The sequence below is a fragment of the Mustela erminea genome, chromosome 6 (assembly GCF_009829155.1).
Source record: "Mustela erminea isolate mMusErm1 chromosome 6, mMusErm1.Pri, whole genome shotgun sequence".
Taxonomy (NCBI): domain Eukaryota; kingdom Metazoa; phylum Chordata; class Mammalia; order Carnivora; family Mustelidae; genus Mustela; species Mustela erminea.
Genome location: NC_045619.1, coordinates 142,933,867 through 142,949,817, shown reverse-complemented (window position 1 = coordinate 142,949,817; position 15,951 = coordinate 142,933,867). Strand labels below are relative to the sequence as shown.

General features: G+C 44.1%; 1 long non-coding RNA gene across 1 annotated transcript; it reads left to right on the top strand.

Moving 5' to 3' along the window:
- The first annotated feature begins 3,521 nt into the window (after nt 1-3,521).
- LOC116592539 lies at nt 3,522-10,950 on the top strand. The gene is made up of 4 exons (XR_004286514.1): nt 3,522-3,786; nt 7,613-7,692; nt 9,066-9,102; nt 9,737-10,950. It is a non-coding gene; the product is annotated as an uncharacterized LOC116592539 (long non-coding RNA).
- The last annotated feature ends 5,001 nt before the right edge of the window (nt 10,951-15,951 follow it).

Here is a 15,951-nt window from a genome sequence, read left to right as displayed (position 1 = left end):
AACTTTACAGTGGAGAAATCCAGCCGACACTACTTTAACCACGTGATTAACGTTAAAACTACGGGTAGTAGTTCATATTGATATTATGAACTCTGCTAGGTGGTGTACTAGTCAGACCTCTCCAGAGAGACTAAAGGGGGAGGAGATTATCTATATCTGTACCTGCATCTGTATCTGTATCTGTATCTGCATCTGTATTTGCATCTGTATCTGTATCTGTATCTGCATCTGTATCTGCATCTGTATCTGTATCTGTATCTGTATCTGCATCTGTATCTGCATCTGTATCTGTATCTGTATCTGCATCTGTATCTGTATCTGCATCTGTATCTGCGTCTGTATCTGTGTCTGTATCTGTATTTGTGTCTGTATCTATCTGTATCTGTATCTGTATCTGCATCTGTATCTGTATCTGCATCTGTATCTGCGTCTGTATCTGTGTCTGTATCTGTATCTGTATCTGCATCTGTATCTGCGTCTGTATCTGTGTCTGTATCTGCATCTGTATCTGTATCTGCATCTGTATCTGTGTCTGTATCTATCTGTATCTGTATCTGTATCTGCATCTGTATCTGTATCTGTATCTGTATCTGTATCTGTGTCTGTATCTGTGTCTGTATCTGCATCTGTATCTGTATCTGCATCTGTATCTGTGTCTGTATCTATCTGTATCTGTATCTGTATCTGCATCTGTGTCTGTATCTATCTGTATCTGTATCTGCATCTGTATCTGTGTCTGTATCTGTGTCTGTATCTGCATCTGTATCTGTATCTGCATCTGTATCTGTGTCTGTATCTATCTGTATCTGTATCTGTATCTGCATCTGTGTCTGTATCTATCTGTATCTGTATCTGCATCTGTATCTGTGTCTGTATCTGTGTCTGTATCTATATCTGTATCTGCAGTCATCTCTCTGTACTTCCTACTACATGCGACGTGAGATCCCCAACAAATCACTCTTCTTCTCTTTCAAGCCAAAGCTGTATCCTTCAGAGGCAAAGATAATCAACCCCAAAATAAGCAGCTCCTTAAGGTCTGATCAGTTGAGAATTTGGAAGCTTGGAACTCATTCCGTGGAGGTTGTTAGAAGTCAGAATATCCCACTTAGGAGAACATCCGGTAAACCACATAGTTAACATACTTGGAAAGTCAGTGGGCTGGAAATCACAGTCCACGGAAGCAGGTTTGTGCTGAGGTTTGACAAGATCATAAAAGAAAAAAGACTTATTTAGTCTAAGGTTTACCAACACAGAAATGCAATGCATTTTCTCAGAGACCCAGGATAACAAATTAAAATGGATTCGATTGCAATTACTCAGTTGTATCAGAAGAAAGAAGGGGGATATTGTGGCCAGCATTTCAAAAAATAACATCAAGCTTTCCAAACATTAGCATGCTGGTGTTGAATATGATATTTATACAGTGGGCATTGAAGAGAAGATTAAATTGCCTTTTTATGTAAGAAATTGGATAAAGAACAGGAATCAAGTAAATCCAAAGTGTAATTTTCTTATGAACATGAATTGATAGGACGTGCTCAGGTCAGAGATAATGTGTGTCATTATATAGCTGAGGCAGGAATCTGACATTTCTTTGGCCCCGGTATAAAATTTAAAGTGACATGCCTTTATTTTCCGCTGGGACAGCTGTTACAGTTCTCCCGTGAGAGCCGGCCCCAGCTGGCAGGTTTTAAATGGAAATACATGGGGTAATAACCACGGACTCCAGAGCAGTGCTGGCTAGCCAGGAATCAAATTAGGGGTAAGTAAAAGCTTTGTTTGTATTTCTTTTGCTTTTAAACCTTTCCAGAGAGTTGATTATATATTATTAGCATGGATATTTATGGATTAGGGACCCCAGGAGCTCAAATAGCACGTTTTGCTTCAAGAGATTCCCTGGTTTTGTGTGTGTGTGTGTGTGTGTGTGTGTGTGCAGCATAAGTGCACCTGTGTGCACTCATATATCTTCCTCCATGTGCAAAAATAAGAAGCATAAAATTCTCACCAATCTGTTCAGACTTCATCAGTCCAGAGCAAATCTTATCTAAGACCTAATGCAATGCGCTTGAAATCTACTCTTGATCTACTTCTCTTCGGGAAGGAGTATAGCGTTTTCAGGAAGAGTCTGTTACCCAAATCCAACGTTGCAGACCCAGGGCACTAGGGGCTCTTATCAACAATGGCGGGTCTGGAAATGGTTGATTTCTTTGAGGAGGGCTAAGGCACACCCTTTATCCCACTGCATGGCCTGCCCCAGGAGCTCCCTGGTGCCCCAGCTCCTGGTGGCCAGTCTTCCCTCCGAGGAGAAGGGGAGGTCAGCACTGTCACAAACCAGGAGATCGGTGGTGAAAGGGGCACTGGGACAGGAGGCAAGTGAGACCCTTTCAGCCCATACTCACTTCATTCACTCCATGTCCCTTAATTCCTGTAGTGTACCAGTGACTCACTTCCATTTTACCAAGAAGGAAGCAGGTAGAGAGAGTTTAATTTGCCAGAGTCTTGCAGCAAGTCCATCATTTGAATCCAGAACTGTCCAAGCCCATAGTATATATTTCTATACCACAGTACTTTGGTTGTGTACAGTCTAATAAATGTAAATTTTCCAGTTTTCCTTGAGTATTAGAAGTGAATAGCACTTGAATATTTTAAGAAACGTTTTTATTGTTTTGCAACAAACATATTTTTCCAATTGACAGAAATAAGCAACACTTGGGATGTTTTCCCTGTGGGTAGGATGTGCGTCGGGGACTATGACGCTTGGTGGAGAAGCACATTCACAGCCCAGTTATGCTGAATGCTGAGTCATCTGCCTTGTCATCAGTGAGGAAGTGAAGCTCCCAGCACTGTGCCTTCCCTTGCCATCTGACAGATTGGAATGTCCCCATGTGGTCTGTTGAGCAAGAGACAGCTTTTGGGCATGCACTGCTGGGCAGCTCTGTGGGAGAGCAAAAGTTCCTATCTATGTGCAAAACTGTCCCAACTTTGCTGACTTCGAATGAGAAGGCATTTTTGCAAATCGTGAATAGGACTCTTGACGGCTCATAAACATCTCTGAAACATAAACTGCTCCTTTTGTCTTGGAAAATGGTGCAGAACACAGCCCATACCCAATGTTTCGAGGAGCTGTTTCTTAGGATCTCAACCTTGTTGGAAGAGTTAGAGGTCATTGAGTGCACTCAGGTCCCCAGGAAAGAAGGGCCCAGGGTGACACCCTCCTCCAGACTGCTGCTCATTTCCCGAAGTCTTTTTTTTTTTAATATTTTATTTATTTATTTGACAGACAGAGATCACAAGTAGACAGAGAGGCAGGCAGAGAGAGAGAGGAGGAGGCAGGCTCCCCGCTGAGCAGAGAGCCCGATGCGGGACTCGATCCCAGGACCCTGAGATCATGACCTGAGCTGAAGGCAGAGGCTTAACCCACTGAGCCACCCAGGCGCCCCCCGAAGTCTTTTCATTGTGAAGTTTTCCTTTCGTGGAGTTCTTATCTACACGTTCTCCTGAAGATACCCACCTGTCCTTCCTCTTCCGTTTACGACACATCAGGGAAGAGGCATCTTCTGAGAACCTTCAGCATCATTCTCATTCCCTACCCTCCTGTCCTTCAGATGAAATATTCTGAGTTTTATCCATTTCTCTACATGGAATTTTGTCCCAGACTCTGGCAATTCTGGTCTCTGGATCCATTTGAAGTACTTTTCTGAACCCACGGCTTCCACATTAGAACCCAAGGCCACGAAGACTTCACCAGCCACGGACTAGAAATAACTTCAATATGAGGATAAAACAGTGAGTGTAGCACATTGAAAGGATGATCTTTTTATCTGTCACTTTTTCTACCCACTTCACCATGGATTATGTTCATTTACAGACTTCCTAGTAGTTCTCCTACAAATTTTTTAGGTCACAATTTTCTTACAAAAATTAAGCATTGAGATTAACAATTTTAAGTGCTCTATATTGAATTTCACCTTCAAAAAAAGGAATCATTGGGACGCCTGGGTGGCTCAGTTGGTTAAGCAGCTGCCTTCGGCTCAGGTCATGATCCCAGCGTCCTGGGATCGAGTCCCACATCGGGCTCCTTGCTTGGCAGGAAGCCTGCTTCTCCCTCTGCCTCTGCTGCCTCTGTCTGCCTGTGCTCACTCTCTCTCTCCCTCTCTCTCTCTCTCTGACATATAAATAAAAAAAAAATTAAAAAAAAAAAGGAATCATTGACTCAACTAATAAAACTAACTTAAAAAATGTGCTTCCCTCCCCAGGTACCTTTTCCTATCTAGCTGGAAAAGAATGATGATGGACTCTGAGGGTAGGCAATCAAACATCCTTTTTGAAAGTTTCGGTTATTTTACTGTTAAAAAAAAATTCTATTTTTCTTTGGTGCTCAACCAAATTTACATCCTCTAGATCTGTATCGCTGTGATATTAGGACATGCAACTTAAAAAATTAAGATTTAGGTAGACATAGCAATTTCCCGATTGCAGCCCGATGAACTTTTAAATGTCACATACATTTCTAGCTTTGTCCCTATTTTTTTTTTTATTTTTAAAAGATTTTATTTATTTATTTGACAGAGAGAGATCACAAGTAGGCAGAGAGGCAGGCAGAGAGAGAGGCAGAAGCAGGCTCCCCGCTGAGCAGAGAGCCTGATGCAGGACTCAATCCCAGGACCCTGAGATCATGACCTGAGCTGAAGGCAGAGGCTAAGCCCCCTGAGCCACCCAGGCACCCCTACCTTTGTCCCTATTAACTTATTAACCTGGGTCCCACACACTGCCCAGGCTGTGTGTGGGGTTTCCTCCGGGCAGGGGCGCTGCTTCTCTCTTACTACACATGTGCCTCCTTGGCTGTGGCTTCGGTGACAGGCGGTCTGCCCGGTCTGGAATCAGGTCCTTCTGACCTATCCTCGGAAGACCAATAGTAGCCTGATGCCAGCTCATAGTGCCACGCCCCCCTCCTTACTTCAGCCGGTCACCCGGGCCTTGTGTCCACTCCCATCATCACAAGGAGAAGCACAGTGAGTGCCGGACAAGAAGATATTTTGAGAGAGACAGAGAGACACAACATCCACATCACTGTTACTTAGTTTATTGGTATCTTTGCTTTATTTTATGATTAGTTATTGTTACTTCCGTAGTGTATAAATTAAACTTTATCATAAGCATGCATATATAGGAAACAGCATAGTATATAAAAGGTTCGGTACTATCTATGATTTTAGGCATCCACTGATGCTCTTGGGACATATTCTTTGTGGATGAGGGGTATTACGTCTTAAAGTCCCTTATTAATTCTTAAAAATAAGCCTGATGGTGGGTATTCAGGAGGGCATGTATTGCATGGAGCCCTGGGTGTGGTGCATAAACAATAATTCTGGAACACTGAAAAGAAATAAAATAAAATGAAATGAAAAAAAATAAGTAAATGAACAAAGAAAGAAAGTCACTCATCAATTATTGACAACAGAGTCATCCGCTCACCCTTCATAGCCATGTCCCTAGGCTAGCACAAGCCTCATTTCTGCCCTGGAGTATGTCAGTGGTGATGAAATTAATTAAGAGATTTTCTCTGGGGTTTTAACTGCTATGTCTGTTAGGGAGGGATGGCAGTGGATGAAATCACTGAGAAAGCTGACCTCAGTGGGCTGTGGGCTGGTGCCTAAGACCAGAGAAGCGCTGTGGTCAGGGTTGTAGACAGAATGTGATGTGGCGAGGGTTCATTTGTGCTTCCCCATTTCCCCATTCAAGACATTTCCTTCAGGCTCAAAAGATGATGTTAATGTTGCAGAGAAATGCCCCCCACACTGTGGGGCCCCTAAATGGGCCCTTCCCATCAATGAAGTGCTCTCATCCAGTGACTGACCTCGTCGTGGCCCGCTCTCTGCAGAAAGGATGGCAAAATCCCACAGGCATCATATCCAATTTAGTGAGTACATTGCACACTTTGATGAATTTCAGTCATTGAAGCTGAGTAAGGAGGAACGTATTTTAGGCAGTGGGACTTTGAAAGTAGCATGTTTTAAAATTAGTTTGACAGTTGTTAACTTTTCTGAGCATAGTCGTCCAAGTAACAGGTTATTTGAGTAAGGTGGAGGGATACGGAAAATGAGACCCACTAAACTACACAAACTGTAAGTGGAGCCTGTTGCCAGTCTTAGCACTTCTGGATTGAGAAACCAGGAGAGAAAGAGGGCAGGCCGTATGGCTTGATATTCAGCTTGACGTGTTGGGCTCCAGCAGAAAAAAGAGTGGATGTCCTTGGAACACACTGGTTTTGCCATCAGTACTTCATTTGTGTTGGGGCAAACAAACACTGATCTAGGGAACCTGTAGAGTAAGTAATATGGAATAACTCATACTTAAAATATTAAAATAAGCATGAAACTCCAAATAGACCCAGGGTGATCATTCCATTATCTCACCATCTAAGTGCAGTGCACTGAAATGTGTTCCCCAAAAGATGTGTTTGGGCCCTGACCCACAGCAGCTGGGAACATGACCTTATTTGGAAATGGGGTCTTTGTAGATGTAAGCAGGTGAACACAAGGTCATACTGGTGTAGGGTGGGCCATAGTCCAATGTAACTCGTAAATAAAGGTGAGCTCTGGACACAGGTCCAGGTGGAGGCAAAGAGACAGAGACTACAGCAACGTGGCTTCAGGCAGAGGAAAGCCAGGGATTGCCGACACCACTGGGAAAGGAAAGGAGCTGGAACAGTTCCCTTCTCAAAGCCTCCAAAGGAATCAACCCTGCCGAAGCCTTGATTTCAGATTGCTAGGCTCCAGAACCAAGAGAGAACAATTCTTCTGTTGTTTTAGGCCACTCTGTCTTTGGTAATTTGTTATGCAAGAAACGAATCACACGGTAGACGTTGACTTACTGATATGGAGACCAGGCTCTTCCCATAGGGCTCAGGGTTCAGAGGTCCTTTGGCTACAATCACACCACACCTACATCAGAGTTCTGTGTGAGGCAGACATCTTTCCACACAAAATGGAAATAAAAATATGCAGGTACCTTACAGTATGTGTTAAATTTAACCATCTACAATTAAAGCCATTTTATAAATCAAATGGAGCTGACAGGTCCCAACTCCTACTGTAAGTTACACACTGTGCTCACACAGTCCACCATGGGGAAATGAAATGTCACTGAATATTGTATACCTGTTGGTCCGAGCCCAGTACATCACTTCCCATATGGCTAGGACCATTCTTGTTGGTAAGGTGAAGCAAAGTCATTCACTATATTGGAACTAATTTGGGGGGGTGGTCTCATTTCCCCAATATTAACAAAATATTGTTAATATTTTGTTATTTTGTCTCATTTCCCCAATATTAACAAACATGAAGTTTCTCTTACACTATCTGCATCCCTTTTTCCACCCCTTCCTTGGCCATCCCAACACCAGAGTGTTGGGGTAAGAGGGACCTTCGTGTTGCTTGGATGCCCGGGAGGGAGGAAGCGGGGTGTATGGAGGCTGAGGGATTGGGGGTCATGGAGATTGAAGGAAAAAGAGGTCACGTGTGCACGTGGGACATTAGACATTGAGAAAACAACGGAGAGACCGGACTGATGAGCAAATGTATTAAGGATAACAGGTACCATTGTTTTCAAGGCCAGAGGAGGGAATTACAACCAAGAAAAGAGAAAAGGCTAAAAACGTCTTGAAGTGTTGGGCTGGAATTGCAGACACAGGTATGAATTCTTTTCCTTCTTTGAAAGATTTGTTTACGTATTTGAGAGAGAGAAAGAGAGAGACTGGAAGATGGGGCAGCAGGATAGGGAGAGAGAGTCTCAAGCAGACTCCTGCTGAGTGTGTATCCCAGGGCAGGGCTCTGTATCGGGACCCTGAGCTCACCACCTGAGCTGAAACCAAGAGTCAGATGCTCAGTGGACTGAGCCATCCAGGCATCTCTGAACTCATTTTTTTAAATCGCATAACACAAGTAGAAAAAAGCATAGCTACACATGTACCAGTGTGTACCTATGTGTGTGTATGTACATGTACATATTCCCTGCTTCCATTGCCGTAATCTGTAAACACACCTGACATTCGGATGTCAGCTTCTCCTAGCCATCTTCCAATGAGGGAGGCGGGACTCCTTGGATAAGAGGCGGATTCCAGGCCTGAGGGAGGGTGGTGGACTTAGGATAACTTACTCCAGGACGAACGGCTTCCAAGGATGGGAAGGGTGCAAGAGCCAACTTGAAGGGGCTTAACAGGGTTAAATGCAGGACAATTTAAGCATCAAAAAGTCTATGATAATGCATTTCAACTCACGGAATAAAACAGAAACACATGAGTAAACAAACAAATGAATACAAGAAGTAAATAGATAATACATGAGGAAGGAAAGCTTCTCCTTATGATAAAAATCCCAACCAGTGAATGCAGAAGGAAGGAGGGAAATAGGAAATGACCATTTGGCCACCAGCACCGTGGCTGTTGGTACCAGCAGGAGATGTCCGCGGATGCCAGAGCCATGGAGTGGGGTTTCTGTAAGAAATAAGGCATTAGCTCAACAGTCTCCTCGGATAATGTACATTAATTTCAAAGAGAAAGTGGTGACTTTATGCTTAAGAGGCACAGCAGACAAGGTGACCCGGGCTAACACGTCCACTAGTGGAAGGGCAGTGCCTCTTCATGGGGGCACACTGAGAAGGGCATTCAGACCCTCCTGCCGCTGTGGGCCCTGAGGGGACACAGAAAATCTTCAGATGGCCCCTGACCATGGTCCCCTTAAATTTATCAAGGTTAACACAGGGACAATTCAAAAAGCTCTTTGAGGTTGAAGGAGATTGAACCACAGGATCCTGAATGCAGGGTGAGATTCTGGATCCTGAGCCTGGGAAAAGCAGAGGGGTGTTGTTGGGAATTGGGTGGAAGTGTGCTTGGGTGTGAAGCATTGCATCAGCGTTGGTTTCCTGATGCGGAGTCTTATCTGTTGATGGTATATGATTGTTTCCCTGTTCGTTTGTGAGATACAAAGTAAAATTCTGCAAAGTCTGCTACAACGAGTCTTAAAAGGTAAATCCATAGTACACTTTCTTTATCTCCATCTCTGCAGCCTGCTCGCAGATGATTCTGGAAGAGACCCGATAATGGTGAGTGTGTGTGTGTGTGTGTGTGTGGATAGAGATAAAGACAGGATATGGGGCAGGGAGGTCTCAGAACAAACGTGGTAAAACGCTAACAGCTGAGGAATTGGGGAGAAGGAATCACAGGGATGTGGAGATCCTTGGTACTAATTTTAAATTCATCTGTAAGTTAAAATGTGTTTGAAGAGAAAATGTGGGGATGGAGAATATAATTAGTTTCTTCAAAATGGAATGGCATGTCTGGTGAAATTCTAGACTGACCTAACCAGTGTTAGAAATGTCCATTGATCCAGACTCATGTGCTTTCTTATGAGGCATAGGCAGGAAGGAGGAAGTAAAGCAACCAGAAGCAAGAGAAAAAATAAAGCCATTAAATAAGCATCCGTTTTGTCACCTAGACCTCCTTATGAGCGGTGATCCCATTACGTTCAGTGTCGACTCCTATCTGTTAAAGGGATGCTACTCCTCAGTGAGCCAATATTGAAGCTGAATTTCTGAGAACCAGGTTATTGTCGAGGCAAAATGAGCAGATTTTTACAGAAAAGACTAACATCCTACAGGGTAAAAGAAATGCTGATGACTACGTTGCTTCTTGAGGAAATTATATTCTAACATAAATGCAACAATTTCAAATTTTCAGGATGTCATTAAGAGAAGAAATGGCTGCTCTCTTCTTATTTGTTCAAGAACTCATTTGAATCACTCATATCCTGTGGAGAAGAGCAAACCTCAACCTTCAAATCCGTCGAACTGCCGTACAACAAAATCACACTTCCAGCCAACAAGGAGTCGCCTTTTCCCCTCCAGGTCCTCCGTGTCACAAGCGCAGCCACCGCCCGCCCCACACCTGCACACAGCACGCTACCGGAAGGGACCCAGGAGGTGAGGCATGACATGGTGGTGAGTTCCTGGTGTGTTCTCCAGGTTTCCAGAGGCCAGAAGGAAGGGCCCCTGCGTCCTTCGGTTCCACAGATGTGCCTGGGACACTGGGACATGTGAATTCTCTACTCCGCGCAATACACTTCGTGAATACGGAAGGGGGCACGGGGGCAGACCTTCCAAAACTCAGAAACTGCCACCAAGAAACCTACCTGAAGGGAATGGTAGAGGAATTTCCCCATGGGGAGAGGAAACGGGAGACGAAAACACGGAACTTCAGAAAGGAAAAAAAGAGCGTTGGAATGGGTAAAAACAGCCGTAGAAATACAACAGAAATATAAGTAGCCAAGTAATATAAGTAAATGCAATGAACTACCTTCTTCATGAGTTTCACGAGTCATTTTTGAGAGGTGGAAGCACACATTACAGCACTCGGTATTTGTGTATGAAGAGGAGAGACTCAGGACGCATATTTAAACCATGGGGAGATCAAGGGAGTCAGGTGTCTCCACGTCTATCCAAGTGCAAAATGCTGATACCAGTAACCTCTGTTAGTTCAACGAGGTCTTGAAACACCAAACACACTACAAAAAATTATTCAAAGTGATATACTCAAAACACCATAAATTAAGCAAAATGGGATCTCAATCTTTCATATTTCTGATCTCTTAAAGATTTTTCATTAAAATACGTTGTTGAGAAGAATGAGTGTGTTTGATGCCTAGCAAACAAGAAAACCAGAGAAGACTGGCAGGGAGGGAGTGGAGACGGGGAGGAGAGAGACAGAGACAGAGACAGAGACAGTGACAGAGAGAGGGCAGACTTACTTTGTATTTCAACACAGGGTTGAAAGAAAGAAGTAGGATCATAAAAACACCATCGGAAGCATCAAAGAGCTAATGCGACTGTTTTCTGAAGCAGATAATGCATAGGTTACCGGGGCAAGTGTCAAAAATAAATCTATTTTAGAACTTTCTCTTCCTTAAATGAAAATGTTTTTCTAACTCAGGGTCTTTCACTTGTCACCTCCTTTCTTCACACCCATTTATTTACCAAACCCTGTTACTTCTGCCTCCGTAAGATTCTTGACTGCATCCCTACCTCTCTCCAGTTTTAGCTAAAGAAAGCAGAGACTAGCCCCAGCATGAGGACACCTGGAAAGTTGTCACTGGAAACAGGATTCCGCCCCCCCCTTGAAGGTCTGGCCCTTTCCTCCCCCCACTCCCTTCCAGCTGCCATAGTCCCCACCCCGGTTTTCTTCCCGGGCCACATAGTCCCCGAGGATTAGAGCTGGATCATCCATACTGTAATGTGGGTTCAAATTCAAAGGTCATTTCTCTCAGATACATTTGCATCAAGACACTTGTATTCTCTTATGTACGCTTAGTTGCCTGGGAAGATACGGGAGCGTTATTTTGGGCTTAGAAGAGACCGTATTTTATTCACTAATGGTACACCACTTTGTGGAGGTCGACCCCCCCACCTCCCACCTGCCTCTGGACAGGAGAGTAAGTCTTCAAGGGGGTGCAGGAGATGCACGACCGGACACCACTGGACCCACAGAATGCCCTCGACCGGCTCTTTCAGCTGTTCGAGAAGGGCAGACAAAATGTCCTGTGAGTGCAGCAGACACCATCACACGTCTGCAGAGCAAAAGCTCTTCCTTCGGCAGCGACACAAAGACATGGCTGGTCGAGAACACAGGAGAGGAAGAAGGTTAAGAAAATGTCTGCCACTCCTATTGGGATGCTCTCCGATTTCCCTGCGTAGTGTGTAATTTGGTATATAGCGTTTCTGCAAAATAGATCTTGATTCTCTTTGGGAAAAAAATATAGGATAAAAGATAGGATAAGCCACATGTTTCGTTTGATTGTATCTTCTTGAGGAAAAAACAGCTTTATCACCGCATCCCAAGAGAAGATCGCAAAAGCCAACCGTGTGATCAAAAGCATGAACCCGTCGGTGCCCTGGTCTGCCTGCTTCCTACCAGCCTTCCGGGGACAGTCTTGGCTTCCAGGCCTGGGGCCCACTGTCCTCCTTAGCATGTTTGTGCTAATCAGACCATGGGGACCGTGTGAATTTTAAATTCAGAAAAACACTCAAGGCAAACCTATCACTTACATAGTTGAAAATGTCAAGAAAAAGTGTGCTGAATTTGGAAATAAGGGATAAGAGAAAGGTCATGTGACCTCTCCATGTCACCCAAGGCTGGAACACCATGCCTAAAAGCCTGCTGGTTTTCTTGAGCACAAAACTTCTCTCTAATTACTATTTATGGTTGGTCATTTATTGTTGGTTAAAGCCCTGACCAGGTAGTTTTTTTTATTAATTTTCAGAAAACTAAATTTATTTTTTGGTAATAAGCAAATGATTTCCTTCCGGTGGAGAATATACTCCTGATGGTTATGGTTTCACTGCCTTGCAGAATAATAATCTGGTTTTCTAAGGTAGCAGCTGTCCATTTTGGTTATTTTGTGAGCTGACCATACGCGCACCGGCTTCCAGGTTACAAACACACTTCCGGAAGATAGATGCTTCCCTCAACTGCTCCTATCAGTGTAATGTAAATTATTTCCTGGGGCTTCGATGCACACCTAACTGACTTTGATACTTCTAATAGGTGCTGAGATTATGTAGAACTCGATCCATTCTTGCTGGCAAGCATAAAGGGAGGACGTTGTATGCAGAACCGCCGGCACCTGGGACGGCGGACTACAGTGAACTTTCCAGGACTGCCTGTGGCAAAGGACATTTTGCCCCAGTGACCAGTTCGGAAGGGCTGCCGGCCCCTCACCTCGTGTTATGGAGAACCTTGCTCCATTGAGGCACAGCACGTGTCAAATTCGGGAATGGTGATGCCCCGTCTTTGTTTCCTGCTTGGCGGGCACCTCCTTCCCCTGGATTCTGATCATCCTCAGAAAAGAGGAGCAATGACCTTTCTATTGATCTCACCTCTACTGATTACAATACTAAGCCCAATGGCTCAATGAAACATCAATACAATCAAAAAAGAAGCATATTTTGAGTAAGAGGATTGTGAAGCCTTATGCTGGGTGAGGTGAGGACTCCCCAGGGGACACGGATGCAGGGCAAGTGGGTGTGGTACTGGGGGGGAAGTGTCCCACACTTTGAGAAAACAGGGAATGATTCTGTTTTCTTTGTTGTATTTCATCACCAGCATTTGGTAACAGCAGCTCTAACACTTAAGTTGCATTTTCTTTGTGATTCTTGATAAAAGAAAGACATGAAAGAAATGCTCAGAATCACCTTCCTTTTCTGTAACCCGACAATAAAAATAACATCTTTGCTGTGAAGCCACGGAAAAGGATGTCACATTAACCATATGAAATGCATTTACTTTCTTGTCGATCCAAGAAGCCATTCAAAGGAGTATTTGATGAGAAAATTGAATGAGCAAAAGGTTAAAAACAATTGAGATTTTTTTCAGAATTTGAAATTCCATTTTGTACACAACTATTGTTTCTGGATGTCTCTCCTTTACTTCTATAAACCTCCACAAGGAGCTCTTTTCAGATGCTGTCTGGTGACAGTATGTATACATATGTATGTATTATACTCCCTTTAGAGATCAAGATAATTTTTAAAGATAGAGTTTCATTTTCTGCTTAAGTAGACTACACCTTGGGTTACAATCCACTGTCAGTCCTTTGGTCCATGCACACTCACGGGTCCTCCCTGCAACGTGGGCGATAGGCTGAGGTACGGTGACATGAGCTAGTCCCAGCACAGCACATACACCTCGGAGTCAATGCCTGGGATCTGTACTCTGCTGCCCGCCCTCTTCTTATATACTATGGAAATGATTAACTCTTTAGCTGACAGTGGAAACTGGTATCCCTTCTGCACTGTCCAGTGCAGGTGGAAAATAATACTGAGCTACATGAAAAACAGAATCATGTTGCATGCGTTCAGATAAAAGAACATGTAAGATGGAAATCAGTGATGCTCCATTCCTAGAGCTCCTTCTGGACACAGCATTCACTGTTTCATGTGTGTGGTTCCACCCAATCCTCAGAACTGTCCCACCAGACCCACACTACCCTTAGCCCCATTTTGTGGAAAAACAGAAGGAAAACTGATGCTAAGTGAAGTACAGTAGCTTGTCCAAGGTCACACAGGGAATAGTGACAACACCTCTTAATTTCACGTGGATGTCAGAGATGGAAGTTCTGTGGTTTTCAGAGGGAGAAGATAATGGTGGTTAGAACAGACTGAGAATATATGGATAAAATGGGTTTGGGACTGTGGGTAAGATTTTAATATCTAAACGAATATATGTAGTCATCAGAGAAAAAGAGTAAGTCTCACATGATATCAGTGTCTGACAGGTATATTGCTAGATTCCTGGGTATTTTCATCTTTGACTTTTTTACATGCACCATATCGTCATCCTAATTGTCCAGGTGGAAAAACTGAGACATGCACGATGAGTAATTCACCGGACATTAAATGTTTAGATGACTTTTGGGCTGCAAGTCCAAGTTCCCATTGAAGTTCAAGGATTCACTCTTCATGCTACGTCCCCATCTGGGTTGCTTTCTCGGGGGGCACTAGTGAGACTTTTTCACCTGTGGCATTAGTTCTTTAGTTCCTGAATATTCTTCTAGAGCATGTTCAGAGACTGAATATTGCTGTCATTCCTCTAAGCTCCCCATCATTTTTGGTTTTGGTTTTTTCATCTACTTAAAACCAAAAATGTCCTAGAAGAGAAGAGAGAAATGCTGGAGAGCAAACAAGCGCAGAGTCAAAAGAGACAGAGACATTCCAGCGCAGGCGTCTACAAACCTGGGGCTTTCTCCTGCGCCATCAGCCTGGGCCTTGAGGGGTGCCTGAGAGAGCTGAACGGAAAGAAAATAGAGACAAGTCACCTACACAACATAACCAAACAACACACATTTTTCTTGAACATTGTCAGTCGTTGGTATGTGTAATGTGAATTTGAAGACTGAAATGTTGACCGAATGTAGTGACGATCACACACTGTGTCGCGTACTTATGGGATTTACCCTGCATGACACCCTACGGCATGGGTGTAAGTACTATGTCTGTGCTAAAGATGCGACCAGGGAAGGTGAGCCGCTTGCCCAGTACCACATAGTCTGTAAGTCCCAGAGCACGCTCGGCGCTCTGTAGCGTTCTCTCACTCACACACTAGGCCGCACCCTCACCACGGTTCAGTTCCACAGAACCAAACAAGGGAAACCTTGCCACATAACAATTTTGAATACATTTCTAGTCTTCACGTCTGATATCTACCTCTGACTCCCAACTGTTCCCTCCTGCCTTGGTTTAGCTCGGTCTGCCAAACACACAAAAGTGGGTCAACGGTAATAGTTCCTCACAGAAACACCACAGCGGTAGAAGGGAAGGAACAAGGGACAGGCAGGGGGTGGACGGTGGGGCAAGGGAATGCAGGATGCCGGCACCTCGTCTCCATAAGCAGGCATCAGCACAGACAGCAACGTCGGCCACAGCAGGCAGAGCGTCTTGGTGGCCACACTCTGCACCTCTCCCTCAGGAAAAACGAAGACACGGCAACTGCTGGGCAAAACTCAGAACCCTGGAGAGGGAGGGAACCCTTTCAAAATGGAAAGCCAACTGCCAGATGATCGTGAGGTATGAAAAGAAGAACCAGTCACAGGAGGAAAAAAAAACAAAATTAAACCTTACACCTGAACGAGCACAGCAACACCGTTCATCAGACATCACCCAGAGTCACACAGGGCACTGAGACAAGGACAGTGTGTTTGTTAAAATGTCATTTTCCTCAGCGGCAAAAAATTGGAAAGAGAGGCAAACATGAGAGATTAGACATATCTCAATCACTACCTCTTGAAACATTGCTTTTCTTGCTATAATTTATTACAGATCCTGTTTTAGAAGTGTGTGTGTTTCCTAGGTGTATTTACACGATCTTGTTTAGCTCTGTGTGTGTTCCCTAGGTGTATTTACATG